The sequence below is a fragment of the Diaphorina citri genome, unplaced genomic scaffold (assembly GCF_000475195.1).
Source record: "Diaphorina citri unplaced genomic scaffold, Diaci psyllid genome assembly version 1.1 scaffold63554, whole genome shotgun sequence".
Lineage (NCBI taxonomy): Eukaryota > Metazoa > Arthropoda > Insecta > Hemiptera > Psyllidae > Diaphorina > Diaphorina citri.
This window is the reverse complement of record NW_007440814.1, coordinates 1-416: the sequence shown is the minus strand read 5'-3', so window position 1 is coordinate 416 and position 416 is coordinate 1. Positions and strand designations below refer to the sequence as shown.

General features: G+C 37.3%; 1 pseudogene; it reads right to left on the bottom strand.

Moving 5' to 3' along the window:
- Window positions 1-3: 3 nt before the first annotated feature.
- LOC103523967 lies at window positions 4-410 on the bottom strand (annotated as a pseudogene).
- Window positions 411-416: the final 6 nt, after the last annotated feature.

Below are 416 nucleotides of genomic sequence, written 5' to 3'. Positions count from 1 at the left end.
TAATAGTGAACTTGGTAGTTTTGGGTACATGTCTGATAGTAAGAGAAACCCTGGTACTTCTATTTAACACTTGATTTGGACTTGAGGAACAACAATTCAAAATATCACTAGACAATGTGTCTTCAGTCTTGGAACTAATACCGTGAACATATTTCTCATACATGTCATCCTGCAGAATAAGCAAACTTCTGGCATCAACAAATATTGAGCATACTTCACTGCCTTCACTTGTTCTGTCTGGTTCATAGAAATTCAGAATGGTATGTGAGCCACAGGATATTGTCGATATGGTGGGATAGTAAAGAGGCCCATCAAAGTGAGGCATAATTCCTTGACCAGCCAAATATTCATTGATCAGAACATGATTTGGTTTAACAGATTCAAAAACACCCAACTGGTTAATTCTCTCCAAGTAA